This window comes from Peromyscus maniculatus, chromosome 6 (genome assembly GCF_049852395.1).
Source record: "Peromyscus maniculatus bairdii isolate BWxNUB_F1_BW_parent chromosome 6, HU_Pman_BW_mat_3.1, whole genome shotgun sequence".
Classification (NCBI taxonomy): domain Eukaryota; kingdom Metazoa; phylum Chordata; class Mammalia; order Rodentia; family Cricetidae; genus Peromyscus; species Peromyscus maniculatus.
This window is the reverse complement of record NC_134857.1, coordinates 135,284,482-135,301,839: the sequence shown is the minus strand read 5'-3', so window position 1 is coordinate 135,301,839 and position 17,358 is coordinate 135,284,482.

The window sequence follows — 17,358 nt, the reverse complement described above, 5'->3', positions numbered from 1 at the left end:
CAAGATACCTAGTCCTACTAGCTATAGTTACTCAGCATGCTGCAGGACTTTTCATCCCCTGATAATTTGGGGATGAACCTGTCTGTTCATATATTCTACTCATGAACAAATCCCAGTGAATGGGTAGCCACTGTCAATCAAAAAACATATACAGCAGAAAGACTTGCAGAAGAAAGACACTTCAACTGAAGGACATTTGTTTACACTCTCAGTACTGGAGGCAAAATAATTTAATCACAAGCAAGAATCTGTCTATCTATCACTTTAGGTTCTTATCATTTCTGAGTAAAAATATTCTCAATATTTCACATGTTTGCATGGAACTCCATCAAGGACTCAAATGAGGAAGATGTCTGATTCTTCAAGTCTATGTGAAATCAAATGTCTTCTGCCTTGTGTAATCCATGGGATTTGTGAGTGGACAGAAGAACGGGTAAGCCCTCTAAGCAAAGACAAATCTGGCCTTGGTTGAATATAAACTCATTCAGCAGGCGACATAGGACTCAGTGATTTGATTCTCTCTCCTAGTGAGAGAAATACGTGTAGCTGCTATTTAGTTCACATTTGTCTTTTCTTCTGTAATCCTGTTTGATGAGCACCTCCAGTTAGTAAGTCTCTTCTTATAAATGCTTAATCCCTATACTCTGAGCCAGACATACAAGTGTATCTTTTCAGGAGATTTGGTGAGGGAATCCATCCAGTAGATAGATAGAGAAAATAAGAGAGCCTGCACACTTGACTATCTGGAGGAAGGAAGTAGATGTCTTATCACCCTGACTTCAGAAGGTCAATCCTCAGAGTCCGGGATGCTCTATACAAAGGAGTCTTCAGTTCTACACAAGTTGTGCTGAGATCGAGGCATGCAAGGTTGGGCTTGCCATACAAAGATACTCCACCAGGACAAGAGCAAGCTGACATCTATCCCACAGAACACACTTTCTAGTTCAATGAAAAATATAGGCTTCTTATAAGCTATGGACCTTGAAGACTCCTCTAGTGAAGGAAACATACTACCTTCCCCAAAGACATAGGATGAGCTATTTTTGAACTATAAACAACCACAAAAGAAAAGTATTCATTTTCTTGTATTAAGGATTAGATGTTACTCAACAAAAGCCACCAAAATCATATACCTCTAAACTTCACAGTGCAGGAGGGAACTCCATTCTTCTCAATCTTACCCTGCCATATTGTAAACATTCTAAGAGATGCCATCACAAAAGAACCCTCTTAAGGACACTAGAAATTGACATTCTTTGCTGCTCAATGAAACATCACAAGCAAAAATCTGTGGAGATTCTGTCACTTTTCCTCAGTTTCCCACTTTTCTGAAATTCTTTTTTTTTTCACTTCTTAGTTTCGTTTTATTGGACATGGACAGAGAGGAAGCATGAACGCGCCCGATCTCATCTGAAATTCTTTTTAATAAAGTTTGTTTTTATTTTGCAAACTCCACAAGAGTCCACATCATTAATTTTCATTGACATGTCATAAGAACTTGACCCACTGTCTCAGGTTGTCCTTTGATGACCATGAGTATCTGATACCTTAGAAGACCCTTGCTTAAAAACAAACTGATCCGAAAGAGATCCTGTCACACTCACAAACTCTGCAGCAATAGTAGCAACCATTGCCTCTTTACCTATCCTCATGCCTCAACTTAACTGTGTGTGTTTTATTTTCAGGAAGTGTGACTCTTTGCTGTGTATACACCACACAGCTCATGGCAGTGAGCCAGTAACCAATCGTATTTGTGGGGAGTGTTCAAGAAGGAATATGCTCTGAGAGATTTCAATGAGAGACAGGAGAATTCCAGTCTAAGCATAGATTATGAACTATAAGTGTGTTGAGCTGGTACCAAAGCAAACTCTACTGTTGCATGAATCCTAAATGGTCTTAATAAAACCCAGACCTAGATATTGGGGTAAATACTGAAAGATCAAAGAGAAAAAGGAACAAGCCACAGCCACTTATTACCTAGACAACTCCATGAATCCTCTGACTGAATGCTTCTGAGTTTTCAGTGGAAAGGGCATGAGTTCCTGTCTTCTGCCTTATATGCCTTTCTCCACCCAGCCATATTACTTCCTGTCTTAACCTTCCTAGTGCTGGGATTAATGGTGTGTGTGCTTCCAAAATATTGTGGTTAAAGGTGTGTGCCACCACTGCCTGGCTCTGTTTCTCTCCTAGACTGTATCAATCTCAAGTAGCCCAGTGTGGCCGTGAACTCACAGAGCTCTGTCATGGGTGCTAAGAGTAAAGGTGTGTGCCACCAGTGCCTGACCTCCATGTTTAACTCTGTGGCTGGTTCTGTCTTCTGATCTTCAGGCAAGTTTTTTTTCTTAGACTACAAATAGCACCACACCCTCTATACTTTAGAAGGTCAGACTTGCAGCATTTAAGATCAACTGATACTAACCTTACCTAAATCTAATTTTATCATTTTCATTAATACATTTAAATTTTTAATAGAGAAATGTTGGAAAATGAACCAAAACTAGGATAATCATCTTATACAGCAAGTATTCTACCCTTTCAGTTCTGCTGTGTGAACTGCAGTGTCGTCTCAGACTCTGCTAATTAAGTGTGTATAATTATCTAGTCACACATAGGATGGAATTTACCTTGTGAATATCAAATATTGAAAAGTCAACCTTTCAAAGCCAAAGAAGAATATGAAAGGGATTGCAAGGGAAATATTTATCTGATTTAAAAGAATGATTTCAGTTCTTAGAATCATTTTTCTACATAAAAGTAATCAATGGTTTAATTGTAATTCATTAACTTCAGCAACATAAAGCTGGTTCCTAAATGGGTTATCATGTAATTCCTTGTGAACCTAGATTGGGTTACCTGAAAGTAATTAAAACTATTTTAAAGGTATAATTTTAATTATTTCAAACTAACTTTCTATGTATTTCAAATATCCTCATTTTTTTCTGCAAACTACATGAATAATAGCACTTCATTTGGCAATAATTTGTTCATTTGGGAATTAAACACTACTAATTTTTAAAACCTGTGCCATGAATTCTTAAGACAGCAAAGGGCAACAAATATGGCTCTTCTCCTCATGAAGCTTGTACTTAGTTACCTCCACTGGGACACAGAAAACAAGTAAACATAAAAGGCTGGAGTGGAAGTCAGAGATGATAAGGCCTAGAGTACTTGAATCCATTATTTTTTCTGGAGAACACATAAGCCAAGACTGAGTATTAGGGCTGATACCAATTGAAATATAGGAAAACAATTATCCACAGAGAAAATAGAGGTCCTAAGGAATTTGAAGAGAAAGAAATGAGACCATAAGATCAGAAACAGTATTTGATCATGCAAGATTCATAAACTAAGAATTTGGGTTACATTGCAAGAGTTGAATGTGACTGAAAATTCCTTAACAAATGAGGGACAGCATGTAGAAGTAATGGTTAAGCTTTCAGGCTTTTGAGCAACAGTTCAGCTGAGACCCATTTGGATGAGGACTCAGAGACTTCCAGCCTGAGGAGACAGGATCAGCTGAGGAACTGGCAAGGTGAGGTAGCTGTGGCTTATTCTGCTTCTCTTATCTTCCAGCATTCACCTCAATAACTGGCCTCAGATTTGATTTTATTAATAAGACCTTCTAAGATTCCTGCTACATCAAGGAGAAAGGAGAGGACAGGAAGGCAGGAAGGGAGACACCAGCTGCCATCCAGGGAGCATCATGTAGAAGCAACAGGTAAAGCCACGAACACGTGGTGACATATAGATTAACAAAATTGTGCTTAGTATTAGAATAAGAGCTAGACAATGGTAGGCCTGAGCTAATGACCGAGCAGTTTAAGTAATATAAGAGTCGGTGTGTTTATTTTATAAGTGGGCTCCGGGACTGGTAGGGCTTGGCGGGAGCTGGAGAAAAACTCTCCAGCTACAACAGCAGGTGCTTTCAAATTTACATGGATATACTATATTTCAGTCAGTGTTCTGTTGCTGTGAAGAGACACCATGGCCACATCAACTTTCTTATAAACAAAAGCAATTAATTGGTGCTTGCTTACAATTTCAGAGGCTTAGTTCATTGTCATCATAGCATGGAGCATGGTGGCATGCAGGCAGACATGGTGCTGGAGACGTAGCTTGAGTGTTCCACATCTGGATCTGCAGGCAGCAGGAAGAAAGAGACACTTGGCCTGGCTGGGGCTTCTGAGACCTCAAAGACTGCCCCCAGTGACATAATTCTTCCAATAAGGCCAAACTTCCTGATCCTTTCAGATAGTGCCACTCTCTGGTGACCATGTATTCAGATCTCTGAGCCTGATGGGGGCATTCTCATTACACAGGTTAAAGCATCCGATACATATGAACTCACAACAGTTGCAACAGCAAGCACAAAATCCATACAACTGTAAGACAGACAAAAATCCCAGCATGGAGAGGGGAGTGATCATGAAGTCCTACCTCTAGTTGAGGAACTATTGGCAATTGACAGGTGCTGGGGGAGAAATGTCAATCTTTTTTATGAGTGTAATCTTCTTTATTGTAGGTAAACTAAAAAAACCCATGCATCCAAAAGTATATAGGCAGCAAAAATTGAACTTGACGGATTAAATGAAATAAAGAAACAAAGGTAGGGAAGAGTTGTAGTAGTTGGGGGAGATTTGAAGGAGGCTGCTAAATATTCTGAGAGCACGTTGTACAAATTTCTCAAAGAACTGATCAAAAACAATGAGAAAAAATTTCAAAGACATTGAAGGCTGAAATCTGAAGAAAAAGCAATTAGTTGAGAAAATTATTAGTGAAAATATTTAGTATCATAAAAGCCAGAAGAAGAAAAATTTTCAGTCATCTACTTTCCCAAATGTTGAAATTTGGTAAAATGAAGAAAGAATGATGGACATGGGCTTTGGCAAAATGCTATTATTATTTGGTAGAAGCTATTATAGACCTTGCTCTAGATAATCTCATGAAGTAAGAACAATGTTCCTATGTTTTAGGTTGATGAACTCTGGTTAGTTCTGAGGATTCCTAAGAACATTACATAACTCAGAGGCTATTTTCTCAGGTTCTACTTGCTCTGCCATTGGTTTATAGGAATATTCTGATTGAAGATATTTCATGACTTTACAGAGTTAATGAACCAAATATGCACAAAGGAAATTCAAATACTGCTTTTGCTTGTTTGTCTGGTTTTTTTCTGACTGGAGACTTGGATTTTTGATCTTGCCTTTGCATTGTAGATAAGCCTTGAAGTTAACTGAACAGAAGGCATCAGAAACTTACCCAGGACATGCACCTGCTGCTGTTCCTGTACAGCTGCCCTGTTTGAGAGTGAAGGTAGAAGCTAGCTGGAGGGGGTAGTTAGAGGACTCTCTGCAGACAGTCCATTCCCTTTTGCAGCAATAACCCAGCATCATGTCTCCACAGACAGCAAGATGATGCTCCCACAGAATCCACTTGACTTATTTCTACATCATGGCTCCTCAGGCATCCAACTCTATATGAGTTTAGCATCCATCAATTCCACATTTCTCTGATTCCAACTGTGTACCAGAATCCCAGTCTAACCTTGATACTACCCAGCATTAGCAGAGATATCACAAATTAAGACTTCACTCCCACAATATTGTTTCCTTGTCAAACCTGGGCTGTCCAAAGTTCTACAATTGCAAATTCAAATTAGGAGGTTCACCCAGTTCCTCATTCATGTTTGGATGATTCACCAGAACAACTATGAGAACTCTGTAAAGCACTTTATTTATGATTGTCAGTTTATTATAAAGATACAACTCAGAAACAGTTAAGTGGGAGGAAGGGAAAAGAATGGAGTAGAGATCTTTGCTTATCGAGACACACTTCTGCTGTTGTACCAACCCTGGAAGCTCTCACACCTTACTGCTAGTAACAAATGCAGGTTACATCATGTAAGCATACCAGTGCAGTCATGAGTGGTTTAATTCACTCTTGACCTTTCTCTCACCCTCAGAGAGGGCAGAATTAACACTGAACCTCTTCAGTTTCATGATTGATTCACCAGATTTGAACCCTCATAAAGTTACTTGAGCACCACCCTCCACCAAAATAAGTCACTATGAGGCAGTAAATTGTAAATGTTTTAGAGACTGTATGCCAGGGCCTGAGGAAAAAAAGTCAATATTTATTTTACTGTATCCTAGCCCAGGACAGGACACTTAAATCTTCCTTTTGGGGTATTTTCTAGGCAGTGTCCAGGTGTTTAGACAGAACAGAGAGACATTTTGAGCAGTTTTTTTTTTCAATAAATATGGGATACTTCTACCACCCTAATACTGACCAGGCCAGATACTGTTTAGCTTCCAAGATCAAATGAGATCTGGTACGCTCTATGTGTTTTGATCATTTAAGGGTAGGAGGCTGTTAATTGAGCTTATTTGGGACCATGAATAAAACCTATTCCACATTCAATTAGCTATTTATTCAATCAAAATGCCATACATGGAAACTAATCAAAATGAACACTTAGCCAGGTATAGTCTCAGCAACTGGGCTGCTGATGCAGGAGAATTGCCAAGAATTCAAAGCAAGGCTTGGCTAGAAATCAAGACCTTGTTTCAAAACAAAGCAGACAAAAAAAAAATCAAGCAGTATTTCATTTGTATTTAGTGAGTTTCAAAACAGAGTAAAATCCCAGTCATGCTGGTAGAGTATGGATCATGATGTAGGAGACAGACATGTTGCTTTCAAAGGCACCTATAGAAAAAGAAATGTAGCACCGGGCAGTTGTGGCACACACCTTTAATCCCAGCACTTGGGAGGCAGAGGCAGATGGATCTCTGTGAGTTTGAGGCCAGTCTGGGCTACAGAGTGAGTTCCAGGAAAGGCTCCAAAGTTACACAGAGAAACCCTTTCTCGAAAAAACAAACAGAAAAAACAAACAAACAAAAACAAAACCCTCAGTTGGGAACAGACACTTGAATATTGCTTTTAATGAGCCTTGCAAGTAAGCTACAAGCAAATTCCATGAACCTATTTTGCTGTTTCTCAGCACAGGGATGAGTACATAGACTTTCAAGAAGGAATCCTTGTTATTATAAGGAAAGCCAAAAAAAAAAAAAAAAAAAAAAAACTGGGGGAAGCAGAGGTGTGGGTAGTCCAGTCATCTCATAAGCATACCAGTGCATTGACAACAGCCCTGCTGTGTAGTGGTCATGACAAAACAGATGAAAGCTCATTCAGTTTTCTAACTTTTACACAGACTAATGGCTTACAAGAAGTTATTTTTAAAAATCATGTAAACGATATATTGTCTGCTAATCAATATGTGGAAATCAATAATCCCACGATGTCTCATGAAATTTGAAGGATGTAAGCTCCTCCGAGTTCTTTAAATGAGAAAGTTTGAATTACACGGATCAATAGACAACGATCCACACTGCCCTTTCTGGCAGGCAGCCTGGCCAGGCAGGAGGAAACACCCAGTAAAGAATGAGGTTCTGCAGGCACTGGGTGGAATCACTTTCCTCTTTAAACCCACAAGATGCTTAGCTCATCTATCTGTTAGGACACCTCTCCTGCTTGACTTGAAGTCAATTTTGGATTTGACTTTTGGCCATTTCCACACTGCCTTCCCCTTTAGAACAAAAAATGAAACTCTGAACAATTGTTTTACTGCCCACCAGTAAGAAATATGCATATTCAGAATTATATAAATACTAACCTCTCTTAACATTTCTTACATTTCAGTTTTAACAGATGATCCATGTGAACTGTTCAAAAAACAGAATAGTAAACACATTGCACATCCACAGCCCTTAATTCTCCCATCTCCCTCTACCCATTGCCCACACATCCTTCCTCCACAAAGCCTTACAGTTAACTGCTCTCTTAGCTGTTCTCTCAGCATTTCTGCATGGAAATATATACAAAGAAGTGTCTCTAAACTCTCATTTCCTCCACATATTAAACAAAGCTAAGTAGCCTGTATGCTATTCTGATCATTTTTAATGTATCATTTTATACCAGATGCCAAAGAGAACATTCCTATGACTTGCAGATTTATGGAGGACTCCATTGTACAGTTCCATTTCTGCCATCTTAAAGTGTTAATTCTGTGTTTTGGAGCTGAGGAGCTACCTCAGTGCTTCAGGTGCTCTACCAGCATCCATGCAGACTGAGGTTTAGCCTCAGACTACCTAATAATAACTATAAGTTTGTTCTTTGAAGTAGTTGGAACACTAAGATGAGCACCTCAACCCATCCCCTTATAGAAAGCTCTGACTTCTGTGTGTGGAATGACACTCCACCCTGGTGGAGTGTTACTCATCTCACTACATTACTTTTTGGGTACAATTGGCCCTATCAAAGAGATTTCTCACTTAACAGGCACTGGCCATGCTTTTCAAAAGCACTCAAGCAGGAGAAGGTCTTCCATGATATTTTTGAAGATAAAAAGATGAACAAGTTTCAATTGTTGGAAGCTCAGAACCTTCAAGAAAATAGACACATCCAGAATTTAACTACACGAAACTCATCTGCCTTTAACCAGCAGGAACTTGGCTGAGACCCCCAAGTATTAGATGATAATACAGCTCCCCACATCCAGTTTGTTCAGGTAGATCTCATCCATTTCTCTGTCAATGGGCAAACCCTGTGTCTTTCCTAGGGTCCTCTTTACTAGGTAGCCTCCTTGGAGTTGTGAGTAGCAGTCTAGTCATCTTTTGCTTTACATCTAGTATCCACCTATGAGTGAGTACAAAGAATCATCAGGTCATACTTCAAAAACCTCTACTCCATGAAACTGGAAAATCTAAAAGAAATGGATAATTTTCTGGATAGGTACCACATACCTAAGTTAAATCAAAACCAGATAGACTATTTAAATAATCCCCTAGGTTATTACCCCTAAGGAAATAGAATCAGTCATTAAAAGTCTCCCAACCAAAAAAAGCCCAGGACCAGATGGTTTCAGCGCAGAATTCTACCAGATCTTTAAAGAAGAGTTAATACCAAAACTCTTTAAATTGTTCCACACAATAGAAACAGAAGGAACATTACCAAACTCCTTCTATGAGGCTACAATTACCCTGATTCCTAAACCAAATAAAGATGCAACAAAGAAAGAGAATACAGACTGATCTCCCTCATGAACATTGATGCAAAAATATTCAATAAAATACTGGCAAACAGACTCCAAGAACACATCAAAACAATTATCCACTATGATCAAGTAGGCTTCATCCCAGGGATGCAAGGGTGGTTCAACATATGAAAGTCTGTCAATGTAATACACCATATAAACAAACTGAAAGAAAAAACACGTGATCATCTCACTAGATGCTGAAGAGGCATTTGACAAAATCCAACACCGCTTCATGATAAAGTTTTTTCTTCTACAAACTTTCTCAAATCAGCTTTTATAATTAAAAAAAAAAAACAAAATATGTGGTATGAATGAATTAACATCAAGACAACGGATGCATTTTTTTTTGTTATTTTGGGCATTTATAACTCGAGAGCTTGTTAATTCATCCCAGTTTTTATATCTGCATCACTGAACCCGTGAAATTATCTTCTGAGATCATTTGGGTTTGTATCACTTAGCATTAGCTTCTTTCTAGGAAGGGTGTTCACACTATACAAGGGGTGAGGGCACATGCTGAGTCCTGGCTCAGGTTATTTGCATGAGTGTGTGAGGATCAGAGGATAGAGCAGAGGTAGTCAAGAGAGGAAGTCCATTCCCACCTCTCCTTGCATCAGCCCTACTTGCTATAGAGGGACTTACCCCCATGGTGTGTCTTACCTTGTAATCTGGCTACCCACTTTTTATAAGGACACATTCACTCTAGCTATCTCATTTCTAACTAAGGTGTTTTGCAAACATGTAAGATAAGTACTTTTGACTTATGTATATGTGTGTATGTCATATGTGTGGACATCTTTGGTGGCCAGAAAAGGGTGCCAGATCCCCTGGATCTGGAGTTACAGGTAGTTCTGAGCCTCTTTAAATGGATTTTGAGAAGAGAACTCAGTTCCTTTGCAGGAACAATGTGCACTTCATCTGATGAACCATCTCTCCAGCCCCGTCCCCTGGCCATGTACTCTTAACTCTAATAGTAACATGAAGAATGATTTTAAAATTTTCTAATTCTGTTCTCTTGTAACTAACATTTTTAAAGAAGATGTTAAAATATCTCAAAGTTAAACTTTCCTTGGCTCAGACATTTTACAGCTCTTAAATGAAGCATTCAGTTTTGAGAATACAGAAGGCAACATTTCCTAAAGGAAAAAAACTGCAAAGCTCTGATTATTGGATTTTTATGGAACAAAAGAAGGCAAACTCCAAACTATGAACTACTGAGATACTTGGAAATAAAGACTCTCTCTGATTTTATTTGCATCACTCAAAATTTAGTTAGAAGTTGAAAGAGATGATAGAAATGATTTTTATGAGTCCTTTAGAGCTTAATGAGTTTTATTTCTCAAGTAAACCATTGTTGAGGAAATTAACATCTTATGTTTTTTTTAAAGGAAAGAAGCAAACATTACTTTCTGTGTTCTCTAAAAGTTCTGTATGAATCTGAAAACAAAGACAAGAGAATGGGGTTTAGTTATTAAACAAGGCTGGTTTATTTCACAGTGCAAAACTAAAAATCTTCATATTCAAACGTGGAAATCAGTAGATGATTGTAGGAGAAATTGAAAGAAACCTTGTGGTAGCTGGGGGTACCTGCACAAGATCTGTACAAGATCAAGCCAATAAACATCCCAGCTTTGATGGGGGGGTGCATATCTGAGGAGAATTCATTCCTAGCTGAGAGCTATTGGAGATTAAGGGCAGACAGGGGGAAGACTAAGTTTTCTCTGGGATTGTTTCCTTCCCAAGGCTGTATAATAGCAAATGACTGTACACACATACACATAGGGTGGCTGTATTTGGACTCAGTATGTTATAAAGGAAAAAAAAAGCAAAAATAGCATAGAATATGAAGTTAGGAGGGGACTTATGGAGGGGTCTGGAAGAAGCTTAAAAGGATGAATATGATCACAATATAATGTATATGTACATGAAATTCTCAAAGATAGATAAATAAAATCAAAATCTAGAAAAATATACTATAATAAAAACAGCATTTGTTCTAATTATATACTAAAATATCAGGCTTACCTGGTTCGCAAATAATGTCAGTCAAAAGAGCAACTAAGGAAATGATAGAAAAGTGAGCTTCTAGAAGCCTGTAGTCATGGAACACAAAGCTCAGTGATAATGTCTAATCAAGGCGGACACAGCACGGCCTGTATTCAACTGATGTATTTCCTTTAGCTGTTTCATTGGAATCATCCCGTCTTTGTCAAATTCCAGATTTTACAATTTTTGTTAATCTTGGGCTCAGTGTGGGCATTGTTCCATAGAAGCCCTCTATCTGAGGGAGCAGGCAGGCTATCTCTTGGACACTTCACCTCTCCACATTCCAGCTGGTGACATTTGTCTTTGCTGCAGATGTTTCTAATGGCTTGGAGATGCTCTGAAGTATCAGCTGATATCATTTTTAGGTGATATTTTTAAATTTTTCAATATCACTTTATAAAATGAACCCTGGGGAATCATAAGCTCATAGGGTCCAACATAAGATGATTTAAATAGAATAGCATCCCAAGGCATCTGTGAGGCAAATCATGGCTGTGAGATCACCTGCACCCTGCTGGAGGCAGCTTCATATTATACTTTATGATCTTACTTGGAAGCACATTTAAAGCAACTAGCACATGACTGAAAGTATAATCCACACTCTGCAAAATAGATAACTATACATATTTTTCTCTCTCTCTCTCAGGTCTTCTTCACCTGAATAATTACATGTTTTATTCTAAGATTAAAATTAAATTATTTTTTCACTTGTTTATTAAAAGTAGAAAATAACATTTTATTGATAGTTTACAGCCACATGTATTTACTTGTTCCAAAGATAACGAACCATAAGAAGATGTCTGAAGGCTTGAAGTAAGTGTCCCATGGGGAGGAGGCACAAGGTGTCCTCAAGGCTTTGGGAAAGTCCCATGCCCCTCACACTGCTTCAGATGTCTGAACCTGTTCTCTTGGCTGAGATGTGAGGAAGTCAGCATATACTCCCTCACCATTTCTGAGAATAACATGAGGGGTGGATGCAGAGCACATAGATCTTAGAACAGTGTAGACCTCAGAGGTCAATCTTACTCCCTCCACAGGCTCTCTGGCTTTACCAGAGAGAAACTGGAAAGGAAAAGAAAACATTTGAAGAGTTGGACATTGCCTGGTACCTGTCCATCTTCACCTGTCTAAAATTGCAGAAGGGTGAGTAGAACCCTGGCCGAATTCATGCTAGGTAATCCACTTTCTAGGGAAGAATATGAATTGTTTTCCTGCTGTACAAATAATTACCCATGGTCATGATATAAAAGAATGTGTGTGTGATCTCTCAGTGTTTGTGAATCACACACCAAAATACATGAACCAGGATTCCCTGGGGTGTGTCCAGAATGCAATTGAGTTGGAGGCTGGTCTATACTCTCATATGGCAATGCCTTTTCCATGTTATTGGGATAATTCAGTCTCCTGAACTTTTATAATTGGGTCCTCCACTTCCAGCTGGCTCTGGGCAGGGGTTCACTCATGGTCAGTCCCTGTCCAACCTACCACAGCACTAGTGCTTGTTGCTTCAGCGTATAATTGCATGTCACAGGCTGAGTACTCATACTGAATAAAGGTTTAGTCAGCTCAATGAAGGCTTAGAAATTCAAGGTTGGGGACCTGACTGGCAAGATCCCTTTCTCAGGTATAAATACTCCTCAGATCCCCAAGTTTATACAAGACATACGATGATGGAACACAGTAGTCCAACTCATGCATCTCTTCCTTCTTATGAATCCACAGTCCCACTGGACCAGAACCTCACTCTTACAGTCTAATTTTGTATTCACATTAACTACAAATTCTTAGAAAATAAGTCAGCAATGTCTAATTTATGACACATGATATTTTAATTTATAATTTATTTAAAATTTGAAACTAATACAGGAATAACTACTCTCCAGCAATTTTGACATCCAGCAAGATCAACTCCTCTGTGTTTTAGGACCTGGGTGACTTTAGTGTCTGTCTGGTCTAGGCCTGACACATCACCCTACAGTCACCTTTTACCTTTATGAAAGGTAGCATACCAATGTAGCTAAGTGGTTTTATCAGCCTGTTTCCAGCCTTTAGAATTTTGGGAAAGCAACTACATGATTTCACTCATCTCCTCTGTATCCCTGGGTCAAAGCTACCTGGCATCCTCCTGAGAGCTCTTCACACTTTGTATAGTGATGGTACCACTCTGTCTCTGTCTTTTCCTGAGATAATTATGGAAACCCATCAGTCATGGCTCAGATAGCAAACACTCTGTGCAACTGGACACCTGTTCCTCCTGAGAAATCAGTAAAATGTCCAGTTAGACACTTGGATTTTTTCAGAGTATGTTTTCCTGGCAGTCAGACTCCTATTTTTTTTTTTACTATTTTTTTTTTTGGCCTGGATAAGCTAAGAATTTCCAAAGTTACACAAAGGCAATGCCTTTTTTCGTTAGTGGTTTGTCTTTCAGATTTTCTTGTCCCCTAGATATGAAGCAAAATTTCTATTTAGGTCTTGTTTATTTGAAGGAAATAATTCAGCTGAAAGACATGGACAATTTAAACAGAATTTATTTTGAGAAGAAAAGCAAAAAGAAGGTGTTGTCCAGAATGGAGTAGAACATCCTGGAAGTTGGGAGGAGCCCAATAGTTTCTGCCTTGGAGATCCTTCAGATATTGGGATTTTTAAATAAGTGTTTATGTATGAGTAGCATACTAACTGGACTAAAGATACTTTTCCCTTTCAAATCATGATGGACAGTATATCCCCTTTGAAATATGTCTTCTCAAACTGATTCTCTTGACAAGTCCACAGAAAAGTGTGGAGAAATCTGTGGCAGAGGGGTGTTACAAACTACAATACAAATGATGCTATAATGCAGAGGATGCAGACCCTCCATGGGTGCCCATATATGGCAGCAGGGACAATGACTTGGTTTCTGATACATCACAAAGAGCTAACTTGAAGATTCAAGGATATAGAAACTCAGAAGAGCATTCTGTGTTAGGAGATACAGCTACCAAGATATGACTACAGTTTCCTTGATTAAATTTTTGCCAAGGTCTCATGGGCTGGTCGTATGGACTGGCCAATGTGAATAACTGTATTGAGGTGGGACACAGGGATTGCCCAAGTTCATGAACATTTTGTTCTCAGTGATTGGGGATGAGAATTGTACCTAGCTTCTAAGAAACTAGAAGGACATAACTGAAGCATGTATATAAGCAGCCAGCCACTCAAGAAGGGATGACTGGCCTCTAGCCAGAACCTTAAAACTTCATTAAGACATGGGGTGGGGCAGGGGTGCGAAACACACAATGTATATAAGTATATTCTGCACATTCCTCATGTTCATTCTGAGCTAACCTAGGATTGTAGTAAAGAGCATTATGGCAGAGAGGGGAAGCACGGTTATGAGATGCAGCTGACCTCACAGCAGGAAAACTAGTCTACTTATCCCATGGTGGCAGGAAGCAAAGAGTTAGAAGGACCAGGGTCCAGATGCACCCCAGCAATATGGTCATTACTGACTTTCCTCCTCAAACCAGGTCTTACCTCGGGTAAAATAGATTCACCCATTGGTTAGTTTACAACCTTCATAGTCCAATACCTCTCAATGATTGGAACCATCAGCTAGCCCAAATGTTTAACTCCAGAGCACTTTGGGGGCACTTCATATGCACACATGACATCTAACCACAGCAGTGATATTGGTTGATCTCTGTACTTCATTGTAAATTCTTATTGATGAGACTTAGGCACTCATAAAATTTTAGCATTTTCAAAAGTTCAGCAATTGACCACAATTGATCTTTTTTCTTTTCTTTATTTATCCATTTATTTATTTAAAGATAGGTCTTGGAACTTTGTTTAGGTGGCTTTGATACTCCTGGGCACTCAAGTTAGTATCTTTCATGAGCCTTGCTGGTTGATAGGACTACAGGTGCTATCACCAACCACAGCTACCTTATAATTGACACTTTATTGGTTAATTACTTTCTTCCGACCACTATAGTATTCTGGTTGATTTTTAAATCATGAGACTCGGGAATATTTTTTTCTATACGTATTTGTGCATTTAGTAAGGATTAAACTCCTGTCCCAAGTTGTGTTTGTAACATTTTCAATTTAGTTTTAAATACTTTAGAATATTTGATATAAAATGAAAATCATGCCTTATCTTTTGTTTGATTTTCTAGCTGTTTCTCACCAACATAAGGAAAGCCTTATGCCTGTATGTTGATTTTGAATCATTACTCTGAAAACTATTCAATAGTTTGTTGAATTCTGTGGAATAATCCTATACAAATTATGACATTTCATATATATAAATATTAAGTCACTTCCTTCAACAGCAACTGTCCCTCAGATTCTATGAAAGTAACTGCTGATGAGTTGTGAGCAGAATCCACTTTGCAGTGACTAGAGCTGCCCTACAGGAGGCATCTGAGAATTGGGTCCTCTTTGTCCAAGTGTGACAAACCATCTTTCTGTTTGTGTACTGCAATCCTTTGGAAGACTGTGAGAATGAGATGTAGACAGTGACATACATGTTTAATCCCAGCATTCAGAAGGCACAGATAGTTGGATCTCTTTGAGTTAAAGGTCAGCCTTGTATGGTGGTATTTTATTTGTACTGAAATGTGATTTTAATTGTATGTTAATAAATAAAGTTGCCCAGAGGTCAGAGCTATTAGAGCCATAGAAAGAGCATGGCGGTGGTAGCACACGCCTTTAATCCCATAGATCTCTGTGTGTTCAGGGATACAGCCAGCATTGGAGACATATGCCTTTAAGACCTGGAGGGCTGTACTTACAGGCAGTGATGAGGCAGTCATGTGTTTGGGTTTACAACCAATGAGAAGGCAGAACAGAAAGACTATGTAAAGACATACACACAGGAAATAGGTCTCTTTCAGAGAGCCAAGAGCACCGCAGGAAGGTTAAGGTTTTAGCTCTGAGCTCTGACCTCTCAGCATTCTCTTTTACATTGGTTCTGTGTTTCTTTATTTAATAAGACAGTTGGTTACATCTACACCCTTGTCTACAGAGCAAGTTCCAGGTCAACTGGGCTACACAAGCAGTTTCAGGCTAGATGGGCTACATAGCAAGACCTTGTCAAGAACAAGAACAAGGCAATATATTTTTCTTCCATCAACTGCTTTTTACCCCATTGAGTGTGGCATTGTCCCACCAATGGTCTACAACTGAAACTACATCTCTGCTTACTTTCTTTTCTTTCTCTTCTTCTGCATATCTCTCCTTTATGGTTCTCGCCTAGGAATACGCTTGACATACAGTCTGCATATGAATATTTATCACAAGTTCTAGGTCTAGACAATGCAACATAAGACCCCTTACATTTTGTCTAACTATTGACCAATCAGTATTATATGGATTCAACACTTTTGTCTTTATTGATTATTCCTTAGTATTGTTGTAAAGAATTTTAAACTTATGGAGGTAAAAAGATTCTAATTGAAACTTGATTTTAATTGCATTAAACCTATAAGTTTAGACTGGCATATTTAAGAATATTAAGCTTTCTAATGCAAAAATATGGCTCTCTGCTTCATTTGCTCAAGCAATCTTTTATGTCCCTCAGTAAAATATCTCCTCCATTCTTTATTAAATCTATCACTGCAGCCGGGCGGTGGTGGCGCACGCCTTTAGTCCCAGCACTCGGGAGGCAGAGCCAGGCGGATCTCTGTGAGTTCGAGGCCAGCCTGGACTACCAAGTGAGTCCCAGGAAAAGCACAAAGCTACACAGAGAAACCCTGTCTCGAAAAAACCAAAAAAAAAAAAAAAAAAAATCTATCACTGCATGTTTCACATTGGGGGTTAGTGTAGAAGTATTTTTAAATTATTATTATGTTTTATTCCCTGGTTGTTTGTTGGTTCTGTGGAAGTGATGGGTATTTGACTTTATGTGTTATTGCAATGGTGTAATCATGAATAAGAGCACTATGTTTTCAGATGACATGAGGTAAATAGATTTTCTAGCACCTCAAGAATAAGGAATTCAAAGTGAACACAAGGCAGATGGAAATACAACCAAGATCACTGCATACAGATACATTGATGCTCTCTTTAAATGGGAGACTGTAAAGAAAATCCACAGATGTCACTGCAGTGATCATGGTTCATGAGCTAAGCAAGCATGTAAACTGTGACCTGATGTCCAAAACCAAACAATGGTCAAGATGCTAGATGGTTCTCTAAAAGATGAGATCAAAGCAATAGCTGAGAGTCCTGATGAT